Consider the following 12,723-nt stretch of genomic DNA (forward strand, 5'->3'; position numbering starts at 1 on the left):
TGTTAGAGAACAAAGAACGAAGATGGGAAAAAAAAAAACACTGCTGACCCTCCAGGGGCTCTAAGTATGATCTAGATCAGTGGTTCTCAACCTTGGCTGCACATTAGAATCACCTGGGAATCTTCTTAAAATCCTGATTTCTGGGCCTCATTCTCCGGAAATTCTGTTTCTTTGTTATGGGGTGGGGCCACAACATTAGTAACAAAGAAACAGTTTCCAGAGGATGAGGCCCAGGAACCAGCATTTTAAAAAGATTCCCAGGTGATTCTAATGTGCAGCCAAGGTTGAGAACCACTGATCTAGATGCACACAGAGCTAGCTCAAGGACAATGGTCCAGGACTTTGGCAGCAAAAGCATGAGACATGAACTTATGGGAGCCTGTGGTCCTCTACTCTATAGAAATTTATGGTTGGAGAATGTGATTTGCGTAGTTGCTCTCTTAAGAAACATTTCATGCATAAACAGAATGTAGCTGCAAGGATAGTTAATCCGAATTCAAACCCTGTTAAACTTGATTAGGATTGTACTGATGGGGGAAGATAAGCATTGTACTCTTGTAATATGAAAGAAGGCATATGCTTATGTTTACAAGAACACTGAAATCCAAAGTAAAGTAGGACTTGGCCACCAATATTTCAATTCAAAACATTTGGTATGTGGGGCAAGGCCACATTTGTTGGGGAGACTGAGAAAACTTTTAGTTTAAAATATTGTAGTTTTTAATTATCTTAGTCTAAATAATAACTCAATTTGTATTTGATATAATACTGATATAACTGACAAGATTACTTTCATTTATTTTAACAAAACTTATGACAGTACTGCTAAAGATGACCAAATATATCAGAAGATTGAATTAAAGTTCCCACTGGAAGCTGATTGGCCATATTTGGAACTAGATTTGGTTAATAATTAATTACATAATTATTGCATTGAATCAATGTATTGATAGTTTTCATAAAGTTTGAATTTTGGTGATGGGAGGAGGTAAAAGAGTTGCTAAATTGTTTATCATTACAAAGAAGTTTGTTCAATTGAAATGTTTATTTCAGTAATACCTAAACCTTATTGGATGAAACAGATCATTATCATTTTGATGCTTGTCCTTTTGTTGTTTGTGTTTCTGGTGGTTTTTAATTTGAAGATGAAGAACACATTCTGTGTGACTGAGCAGGAACCTTGGGGAGTCAAACCTGGAAGGATCTCAGGCCCTTGTTGCTTGCTTGTGCTTTCTCCTATACAACCGTGTCCTTTACATTATTAAAGTCGTACACACATACTCTGAGAAGTTTTGTGTGACTCTTAAAGCATCAGATTCTATCCAATTGATGCATGAGTGTTCTGATGTTGACTGAACCTCAACATGGGTGAAAGGGATTTTTTATTTTGATGCCTTTTATGTCTTTTACTTTTCTTTTTTCCATTCACTCATTCATTCATTCATTCATTCATGTGTGTATGTGGATGTAATATATTTCATAAATACATGTATAATTCACTCTTTGCCAAAGGATTTGAAGTGTATGTATGAGTGCGTATGTTCTATACTTTCAGAGCTGGATAATTTTTTTTAAGTTTATAATCAAATTTTAAGAGAAAACAAATGTGCCTTTATGTTTAATTGACTCCATAAGCAAATCTATGTGTAAAATTAGTAGTCAGCTATTACTCAATAATTGACAAACTAATTCATTTTAAATGTAAATTTGATCATCAAAACATTCACAATATCTGTCACAGGCATTTTCAAGCTAATTATACTACAGATCTCTTGTTATTAGCACTCAAGAGAATTTATATATATCAGGATATAAATTTAAAAAAAACATGTGAAAGCCATAATACTTCAGTGTTACATTTTGTAGTTAAAGTATAAATCTTTCAGGGAGTTGTTCTAATGGGTTATGTTTTCACTGGAAGCGTAATATATTGTGTCTTGATTTGATTGTTTATAGAAGACCTTCTTAAGGTGGACTGAGAGGAAGGAGGGGCTTGCACATGTGTGAGCAGGAATTGATGTGGTCCTGTCCTTGGCATTGGCTCCCATCATTTGCTCGAGTCTTGTTTCTGCAACTGGGGAGCATAAAGATCTCCTTTCTAACTCACCTTAAAACACTTAGGTTCTCTTACTTTTTTTTCTTTATTGATTAAGGTATTAAATATTTGTCCTCATCGGTTCTCTTACTTTTAATTATTTTTAAAAATGACCATAATTTTTGTACTGAAAAAGTAAAGTAGTTTATATTTCAATATCAATTTAGTAAGATTATTAGAAATTTTAAAAAGTGTTATTGTTTCAATTTTTTTTACAGAATTTGAAATATTGTCTTAGTTCTTGATCCCCATCCTAAAAACACATATCTAGCTATCAAAAATTAATAATTTATACCTTTCCTCAGGGCCCTTCCCACTGTATATTTTGACTCTGAGAATCTAAAAAGGACACTTCATAGTTTCTTAATTTAAATTTTCAAAAATTAAATTTATTGGAGGACATTGGTTAATAAAATTATATTTCAAGTGTACAATTCCATGACACATCATTAGGTTCTTATAACAGAATTGGGAAAAACAAGATGCTATTCATTATCATTTACAAAATATAATGCCCTACATGTGGAAACATTTAAACATGGCCATACTATATACTATTTAAGTAACTTAAATCTAGAACATGACATATTTTTGTCCAGCATAAGTGTATGTAATAACCAGATTGATGAAAATAATCTGAATAATTGTGAGTTGTCAAAATATTAAGAATCTCTGTATGGTTAATCTTAGGTGGTCTATATAGGGAAGTGGGAGGATGAAAAGAGCTGAGTATCTATTCTTAGTCATGGGGACTGATGGTATCAGGAATAAGTCATTAGAATTCATTGATTAGGTTACAGTGTTCCATGTTAAGTTCTTAAACAGGCAAGTGGCAGGAAGGAAAATAGTTTGGGAAGAATAATTTAGTAGTAACATACACTATGGAAAAATTGTAGAAAAAATGGAATCATTACAGCCCGAGTGAAATGTTCTAAATATTAGAGAAAGGTACAAAGGCAATATGAATAGTCCAGCCAGTATTGCTCAGTGGTTGAGCATTCACCCATAAACCAAGCGGTCAATGGTTTGATTCCTGGTCAGGGCACATTCCCGGGTTGTGGGCTCAATCCCCAGTAGGAGGTGTGCTGGAGGCAGCTGATTGATGATGTTTCTCTCTCATCTATGTTTCTATGTCTCTATCCCTCTCCCTTCCTCTTTCTCTAAAAATAAATAAAATACATATTTAAAAAAGACAATGTGAATAAATGCAAAGTAAAGATATCATTTTATTGTTTGAATAGCTATAAGCAAGAGAGAAATACTTGTAAAATGAATTTGGGATTTTGACTTGAATAAGTGAAAAAACTTGATGCATTTAATAAAAATAGAAATTAGATGTGTAGAGGAGGATCAGGAATTCTCCTTCAGGTGTGTTGAATATGTAATGGAAGGGGAATACTCAGTATCTAATAAGTATATAGAACTTAGTATATGCTAACATATTTCTAAGCACTTTACAAAATATATATTTATTTAATGTCAAGCATAATTATAATATATAAATTATACTAGTATAGTATATGTAATATATAATGTTGTTATAACAACATATTTTATAATACATAAATAATTTTAGACCACTATCAATATCTAAATTAGACCTGAAGGCTTTTCTTATATGATCATCAGGAATTATTGTTCTTTTTAAAAAACTTATATTTTTATTGATTTCAGAGAGGAAGGGAGAAGGAGAGAGAGACAGAAACATCAATAATGAGAGAAAACCATTCATCAGCTGCCTCCTTCACCCCTCCCTCCAACTGGGGATTGAGCCTGCAACCCCTGCCTATGTCCTGACTGGGAATCGAACCATGACCTCCAGGTTTATAGGTCAATGCTCAACTACTGAGCCCCACCGACCAGGCAGAGATATGGTTCTTATCACAGATTGCTTTATAGGAAATATGCACTGGCACTAAAGTTACAAAATATTTCTACTACACTTTTGAAAGCCATATCATTTCGCCTTAAAAGAGTGTGGCAGCAGTTAATAGTTATCTCATTTACTCACATACTTTGCCTTAAGGCAAACGGCTTTCATTTCCTTTTGGCTCTGTGCAGAATCATTTATGTTTCGCTTTTACTATACTGACTGTGAATTTGGATCACTCTGTAATAGCATCACAACTTAATCTACAATACAAAATTTTGTCATTTCTGCCAATGTTTCCAGTTAATTCCAATAAAAGTAGCAAAAATTTGTGCTTGAGCAAAAATGTCATTCACTTAGAAATTTCTAGCTGGTGTGGCTCTGTTGGTTGAGCATTGTCCCAGGTACATGAGGTCACCGGTTAGATTCTGGTCAGGGCACATGCCCGGGCTGTGGGCTCCATCCCCAGAAGGGGGTATGCAGAAGGCAGCCAGTCAATGTGTCTCTCTCTAACATGTTTCTATCTCCGTCTCCCTTTCCCTTCCTCTCTCTCTCTCGTCAATAAAAATATATTACAAAATTCTTCCAGAAATGAAGCCCAAACTGAAAACATACATAATTGGCAAAGATTAAATTTTGCTTTGTTTTAGAGACCTATTGACTAATAGATCTAGACTTTCATAAATAATTCACAGCCATACATGGAAACTCTAACACGTTAGAAATAATAAACTATCAGAAATATCATGTTTGACACATTGAAACACAGTTTTCTTTCTTTGCCACATTTATTCAGTCTTTTCTCTCTCTACATTTTTCCTCTTTCCCTTGCTTTTCACTCTCATGACCTCCATTTCGTCATTTCCTCATTGTATTTTTATTTTGTCTTTTGTTTTAAATATTGTTCAGAATAGTTATTTTATCTTTAATCTCTCTTTTTTTCTTCATTACTTTACCCAATAATTTTATTAAGTGAAAGTAGGCTTGAATTTGATACTAGGTCAAAAATACATGTTTCGGAACCTCAAAGAGAGACAGTAAAATAATTTCTCCTTTCTGGCGCTACTGTAGGCAAATTAATGTACACATCAACATTCAATATCACTATTTCTTTTTAAATGGCAGATTTAATATTCATTAAAAGATGTATTTTTGCCTGGCCAGTGTGGCTCAATGGTTGAGCATTGACCTATGAACCAGGAGGTCAAGGTTTGATTCTCAGTCAGGGCATATGCTGGGTTGTAGGCTCAATTCCCAGTGTGGGGCGTAGGGAAGGCAGCCCATCAATGATTCTCTTTCATCATTGATGTTTCTATTTCTCTCTCTCCCTTTCCATTCCTTTCTGAAATCAATAAAAAATATTTTTTTAAAAGATGGATCTTTTACTTTTTCCCCTAAGTTTAAAAAATGAAAAATTAAAAAAAATGAAAAATTTCTTATGTATAATTTTTAAAATGCTCAAGAAAAATTTTATGTCAGTAGTACATAGGAACTGTGACCCTGATGACTCATATGAGGAACATTTATTGTTTAACTTTTAACATGGCATATCAGGCTATTTGTTCTAGTTCCTAATATTTGCTAGTTGTTAAATTCTTATGAACCATCACCATTTTTTATCTCTTTTAATATGATAATAATCTAATATGGCTTGACTATTTCTTCAAAGTGAAGCATATAGCCTTCATGGGTGCTAATCTAGATCAAATGGCACACATATAACAAGAAAATTTGTTTATACAATTATTTCTATACCCTCACAGTTTAAAGGGACACTATACATATCAATAATATATTCTAAAGCACAGCACTCTATTAAGCGTTATCTAATTCTCTTCCTCATTTTAGAAATATGAAAACGGAGATCCAGGGAAGGTAAAGAAATGCTGTGAATCACACTGACAGTAGCATTGATAGGATCAGAACTCAGCTGTGCTGAACCCTTTACTTAGTAGCCTTTGAAATTTTATCCTGTTTGAAACAAAGAAGCAACAAACAAACAAATCCATAAAAGAATAAGGATTAAAAAATTCTCTCTGTCATGATGGAAACCGAAGTTAGTACACTGATCAGTAGTTCTCATTTTTATGGTCCCCAATAATTGGATGCTATAGGGAGTTTGAATTCAGTTTGGCCCTATTCCAGTTTTTGATGGCCATGGGATGGTCTTAAACAAGTTCTCGAGATACACTACCAATTATGAGATAATCCTATTGCACTCTGAAAACATTTAATGTATTTGCCTATCCCTTTGGGATTTGAATATGGTTAAGATTCATTAAAATATGCCTGCATTTCCAACTTGATTACAGCTATAATAAATAAACTGTCTTAAGAAACTATGCTAGGTCTTCATAATGCCCATTAGACTACAACCTCTTTGATTTTACTGGGATATTTGAGAATTCCTTTCAAACGATCTTTAAATGGAAAGCATCTTGAAATTATTCCATCTCATAAGTTCATAATTAATTAAATTTACTACTAAGACTTTGTACATGCACTTCATTTGCATAACCATCTGCTATGTTTGCAGAAACACAGCACAGGATCTATAACTTACTGAAGTTCTGCACAGCATTTGCAAAGAGCTGCTCCAGTGGGGCTTGCGTAGTGTTTGCATGGTGTTTGCGTTTGAATTATCACAGTGGTGATTTAATTCCAGTCTCTAGCCAGTCTAGTAATTTGAAAATAGTAGATTATTTTAAAAAATATTTCTTTCTTAGCATCTCTTACCCTCTGGCCACAGCTTCAGTTTTTGATTGAAGATACCCATTCACCTTCTCGGTGATCTTATCTGTTTAGAGATGGTGGTTACCTGTTATCAATAATTTAGTTATGGACACGTGGTTATTAAGGCACCTTTTTATATTCATGTGGAGGTGTCAAGTAGATATTTGATCATATTATTGTGAAATTGTGGGAAGAGATATGTGATAGAGATAAAAGTTTGACAAACTTGGTAGATGGCATTTAAGATATGGGATTATCTGACAAATAGGTTTAAAAAACTAGAACTGTATCTTTAGACATTCCTGTTTAGAGACAGGATAAAAGGGAGGCACCAGCAGAGGAGAATGAGAAGGTGCACCCAACATATAGCAAGAAAATGAGGTGCCTTTGAATTCCTAGAAGCCAAGTGAAAAAAAGTGTGCAAAGGCAGAGAGAATTATCAGCTGGGTCAAATGATGCATAAATAATACTGGTCACATTAGATAAGTCAGCAAAAGGCCTGAGAGAGGAACGAAACTAAATATATGGAGGTCTCTGTATATGGAAGGGAAGAATATGAGTGAGGAGGAGGCGTTCCTCCTTTATAATAATCAGAAATATAGTAAAGCTAAAGAAAATCAACAACACCGGCAAAAACAACACCACAGGATAGGGTGTATATTTTCAGGGTGCATATTTTTAAAAATATATTTTTATTGATTTCAGAGAGGAAGGGAGAGGGAGAGAGCAATTGAAACATCAATGATGAGAGAGAATCATTGATCAGCTGTATCCTGCACACCCCTCACTGGGGATCGAGCCTGCAACCCAGGCATGTGCCCTGACTGGAATCAAACTGTGACCTGATTCATAGGTCTATGCTCAACCACTGAGCCACACCAGCCGGGCTCAGGGTACATATTTTAATAGAAAGAGCAAAGTCACTGATAGGCTACCTGACACTGTCACCTGTGCATGATGGGACTGAGCTCCTGAATTGCTGCTCTGGAGCCAAACAACTTGACTTGTTAATCTAGGTATTTCCTCTCAGAAGCCAAGTAACTTTGTGAAAAATACTTGACTTCTCTCTGCCTCAATTCTCTATATCCAAACACAGAAATCAAAAGTCTTTCTCATATGGTGTTGTATACATTAAATGAAGTAATAAAAATAAAATGCTTAGACTGGTTTCTAATACAAGTGCTCATTATGTGATTAGCTTATAATAGGTAACATGGTTTTTAAGTATGATTTTCATTCATTCATATGTCCACTCATTCATTCATTTAGTTAGAGAAGTTTTGATGTGGATACATGTTCCCTCATTTGTTCTCTTGGATACCATTAGGCGGTAAAGAGAATGGGTGTGTTAACGTCTCAAGGCATCTAGATGTTGAGGAGAAAGAACATTTCCTGCGATCCCAATGAACTCTAAGAGTGTTGGACTCCTTAGTCACCTTGCTAAGTTATAGAGACGATGAGCAGATGTTATGCTATTTTGGAAAGCCTATTAAGATGTGTTAGTGAGCATTTTTCATGGTATAGGATGGCATAAGGTTCTTTACTTATTTAACTAGATTGCTATTTGAAGCTGCATGTATTTACTCCCACCTCCCAGACTAGTTTTGGCTCTAGACTAGAGTATAATATCTTAATAGCCTTAGATAGGATTTTCAAATAACTTTCAATAGTTTAAAAAGCTAAGAAAAAATGAGACGTTTCTCTATTTCTGTCATCCCCTATAAATAATCAGAGAACTCTTACCTGGTTGGTCAGCCTGTATGTTCGCTAACAGTGGGTTTTTGTTCCCTAATGTGAAGGATCAGCTGGGCACTCAGGCTTGGTATAGCTGCTATGCTGTTTTCGTGATCTCTCCTTCTTTCCCATCCCTGTCTATTGTGTTCGTTAATTATTTTAAAAGAGCAGGGTTATGGCAATAATGGAGATAACTTATCCAATAAAACTAAATATTCAATATCAATTTTCTTTAGTTTAACACATGTTTTATCTTTTGTATTATAAAATAAAGTGTATATATAGATAAATCCTTGTAAACAAATGTATCGCTTAATGAATTATCATAAGGCTAACCCCAATAAAATGTATTTACATCCAGATCAAGAATCATAACTTTGCCATTCACCCTAGAACAGCGGTTCTCAACCTGTGGGTTGCGACCCCTTTGGCGGTCGAACGACCCTTTTACAGGGGTTGCCTAAGACCATCCTGCATATCAGATATTTACATTATGATTCATAACAGTAGCAAAATTACAGTTATGAAGTAGAAACGAAAATAATTTTATGGTTAGGGGTCACCACATGAGGAACTGTATTTAAAGGGCCAGAAGGTTAAGAACCACTGCCCTCGAAGCTCCTCCTGTGTTCCACCCCAATTTCAAACTCCTTCTTCCAACAGCAGCCATCATCCTGACTTTAATAGTAACCACTTTCTTAAAAGTTCTTACAGTTTTATCACTAAAAACACATTCCTATTCACCATAATCTTGCCTAATTTTTAAATTTTGGTATATAGATATATATTCTTTCTTTACTTATTTTTAAAAATCTTTTATTGTTGAAAGTATTACATATGTCTCCCTTCTGCCCCAATTGACCTGTCCCAGTCCACCCCTGCCCTCTACCCCCGGCCTTCACCACCCTATTGTCTGTGTATATATGCATACAATTTCATTGGTTGATCTCTTCCTACCTACCTACCCTCCCCTGCCTTCCTTCTGAGGTTTGACAATCTGTTCGATGCTTCTATGTCTCTGGATCTATTTTTCTTCATCAGTTTATGTTGTTCATTAAATTCCACATATTTAAAAAATACTTTTTGTATCTATAAGTAACCCCTTTATTGCTTTCATTTCTTTATAACTGATCTTCCAAGAGTCTGGATTTTGCTGATTGGTCAGATCTCTTTGTCAAAAGTATAGATAGAGGTATGTTCTTGCAATAGGAGATATATGATATCTAATTGTCTTTGTTAGAGATGCTATTGATAGTCAATGTTAGGTATATCCAATAATTCATTGGGTGTTTTCAAAATGGTGATACTAATTCAATAACTTCTGATTTATTAGTTGAAATGCTTTTCATAAGGAGATACTTAACATTGTCTAGTATTTGATGGTGCAGTGATACAGTTAATACACAAAAAATAGGCTAAAGTAGTTGTAATTTCTTCACATTTACCAGTTTTCAAAATAATGAATTAATTTCCTATCATTCTCCAAAGTTGACCAGTTAGTTTCCTCTTTTTTGACATAATCTTTAATTCATAAATTTAAATGAATATGAGTTTCAAACAATGACACCTATTTTATTTGTATCTTACACATTTGCCAGTGGGAGCTATTTTGAATTGCTGTTGTTTGCTGTTTACTTATCTGGTGTCACCCTCGTTGACAGATGTGACCCTACTTAACTTTGATATCCACCTCAGTACTTGGAATGACTAAAATATTCCAGGGTTAGCATATATTTTTGCCCCAGACCTGGAATCAGCATTTCTTCAAGGGATCCTGGTTTCTTTTCAGTATTAACAGAATTTCAAGCTAGAGATTCCCATGGTTTTCAATGTTCATACTGATACTTCCAATTGAAATTTATGGTTTTAAATTCAACCTTTTGTATTAAACCTATGTGTATTTTTTTTCCACACCGAGAATTCTTGTTCTAAAGAATATAGTGGATGAAAGAATTAAATATACCATAATTTCTCATTAAATTTATCCCATATTATGTGCACAGCAGTCTTAGAATAGCATTATAAATAGTACCACTATGTATCATAACCTAAACCTTCACACAGTGTTTCCCCTGTGTGTGTCTATCTCCACATTTCTCCTTTTTATGGGCATTAATCATACTGGATTAGGGCCCTTCCTGATGACCTCCATTTGAATTGATTCCCTATCTAAAGATTCTATCTCCAAATAAGGTCACATTCTGCGTTATTGGGGGGGGTAGTACTTCAAGATAGAAAATTTGAGGGGACACAGTTCTGTCCATAATAACCTTGGTATTTTCCTATTGTTTAATTTTATATAAATTTGATTTCTGTACATTTTTAAAGGAAAGTGAGGTTTAGGGTGTCTTTTCTACTTTCACAGACCTTCTTCTTTTTTGTGTGTACAGTAAACTAATGCATGACAACTTGATTATTAAGATTTCCTGCTCCTATCATCTCCTCCACTTTTATATGGATATTCACTTTGTAATATCACTTTTCTACTAAATTTTGATTCTACTCTAAGTACTTTCTACTCAATATAGAACCCAGTCCTGAAAAGGAGTTCTGCATGTTCTGCTCTAGTTCCTTCCCCTGGACCCCTGGCAGGCACCTCTCGCTGACTGTTGTGAAGCTGACTCCCTATGACTTCCAGTGAATGCCTGCTGATTATGTTGGCGCTCTCCTCGCTCAGGTTCATCAGATGCCTTGCTATTATCCTTTGCTTTCTTTTGCAGAGATGCTGATGCCATTCAGGTGCTTTTCAGTTCATGAAGATGCCTTTTCATCTGGTAGAGTATTAAGAGTTGGTCATGATTTTTTAATGTTGTTACTTATTTGCTCTGCTTGTTTTTATGTAGGGATTTGAAAAGACTCAAAAATTAAACCACCAAGGTTCTTTTCACAGCAAGGCAAAAGCTTGATTTAAACGGATGCAATTACTCATCCCATTACTCTTTTCCCTTGTTTTTCTTCCTTCATTCTTAGCATCCCCTCACATGCCATTTAACCACCAAGGTTATCTGATACATGTGACCTTAGCAGAGTGTAAAGGACTGAAATATAACATTTTGAATTCTAAAATAGTGTTTAAAAATTAAAATATATTTATTTTACAAATTAAAAATTTTAATCTCCCAGAGTATATTCTAAATGTCAAAGTTATTTAAAAATAAGCACCATGTTTTACTGATTTATGGGTAGATTTTTCTATCCCTTAGTAAAGATTTTATGATTGGGCTGGAAGTGGCATCAGAGGAAATAATAGAATCTAACAGTGTTGGAAATCACGGCGAACTGAGCTTTGGGGTACAGAGTATAATGGAGTGTGTATTTTAGGAAATGCGTGTATAGAGATGACTCCTGCCCTAATTCCCTGGTAGAGGGTAGCGCAGCAGAAGCATCCTTGCCAGCATGTTGTAGCCGTAGAAGAGAACTGGCTTTAATTGGTGCCAGCAGCTTTGAGAAACAGCCCTATGGCATTTTCTGTGGAATCGACTGGAAAAGCAGCAGCTTGCCCAGTGGCCTTGGAGAGGGTACATCAATTTGTCAATGCAAGAGGCAAGCACCCAGAAGTCTTTCAGAAGTGATAAGAGGCCACAAAAGCAATAACCGATTTGGCCTATGCCAGTGGCTTTGAGATGGGACTTTACCCTTTGTGGGTGATGGCAAGGCAAGGAGGAAAAGCCAGCAATCATGCAGGATTAGCATATGTCAGACCTCAGCAGATGTTAATGGGTGATCAAAAACAGACCCCTAATCTCATTCACCCCAGGGAGAGGAATAGCAGTGTGAGGTCTGAAGTGATTTTGAAAACACTGAAGTGACCATTTATTTTGTTACTATTACATGTACTGAATGCTTAAAGAAATGTTTGAGTTACTGATTAAAGAAATGGAATTTTTTTTTTCTTTTTACATATTCCAAAGGTGAAAGCTGACTCCTGTTCTCTGGTGTCGTACCCAGGCCATCTTTACCAAATAGCTCTTGGTGGTTGACATGGCGGGTGAGGGGTGGGAAAAGTTAAAGAAAAGAGAAAGGGGAAGGACTTTTGAAATAAATAAAAACACTGGTTTATAGCAATGCTTATGACTTGAAAATACCAATTTTCTATATTGAGTATTTTTTTATTAACGAATAGTTGATGTACAGTATTATTCAGTTTCAGGTAGGCATACAGCATAGTGATTTAACATTTATGTACTTTATAATGTGATCACCATAATAAGTCTAGTAACTATCTGTCACTGTACAAAATTATTATGATGTTATTGACTGTATTCCCATGCTGTACACCACATCCCCATGA

This window comes from Myotis yumanensis, unplaced genomic scaffold, assembly GCF_028538775.1.
Source record: "Myotis yumanensis isolate MYYU_CA2020_CCGP unplaced genomic scaffold, mMyoYum1.0.hap1 SCAF_1, whole genome shotgun sequence".
Lineage (NCBI taxonomy): Eukaryota > Metazoa > Chordata > Mammalia > Chiroptera > Vespertilionidae > Myotis > Myotis yumanensis.